Genomic DNA, 535 nt, shown 5'->3' on the forward strand with positions numbered 1-535 from the left:
AGAGGGCCGCTGCAGGGTTGCTAATGCCGTGGTGTCACGCTGACTTGGCTCGGGTGGGTGTTGTGGGATGTCGTAAGCCGTAGTCAGGGTGGATCCGGGATGTAGCGTTGGATGGTGAGGTGCGGGGAGTCGTGGATTCCGTTGGCTTGCGCCTTTTGTTGGTGGCTGAGGCGGCACTTTTTCCCATTGTGTGGCGGGTGGTGTCAGTGGTGTGCAGGCGGGAAGAGGGCCGGAGCAGGAGCACGCAGCGTCTACGGCCATCCCACCCTGGCAACGCCCGATCTCGTCCGATCTCGGAAGCTAAGCAGGGTCGGGCCTGGTTAGTACTTGGATGGGAGACCTCCTGGGAATACCGGGTGCTGTAGGCTTTTGCTGACGGGCTTTTGTTGCCCTCCGCTCCCGCGCCGGCGGGCTGGCCGCGGGAGGCGTGAGCTTTGTGTTTGGGACAGCGTTCCGATATGCTGTTTGTAGTCCCTACTGAGTTAGTGTCAATTTGGCCTTTTCTTCCTTGCCTCACTTCTTGATTCGCTCCTCT

The 535-nt window shown here is 60.2% G+C and overlaps 1 non-coding gene across 1 annotated transcript; it reads left to right on the forward strand.

Moving 5' to 3' along the window:
- The first annotated feature begins 249 nt into the window (after positions 1-249).
- On the forward strand, positions 250-368 carry LOC116217637. Its single transcript, XR_004162334.1, has one exon. It is a non-coding gene; the product is annotated as a 5S ribosomal RNA (ribosomal RNA).
- Positions 369-535: the final 167 nt, after the last annotated feature.

The sequence above is a fragment of the Meleagris gallopavo genome, unplaced genomic scaffold, assembly GCF_000146605.3.
Source record: "Meleagris gallopavo isolate NT-WF06-2002-E0010 breed Aviagen turkey brand Nicholas breeding stock unplaced genomic scaffold, Turkey_5.1 ChrUn_random_7180001856523, whole genome shotgun sequence".
Taxonomy (NCBI): Eukaryota; Metazoa; Chordata; class Aves; order Galliformes; family Phasianidae; genus Meleagris; species Meleagris gallopavo.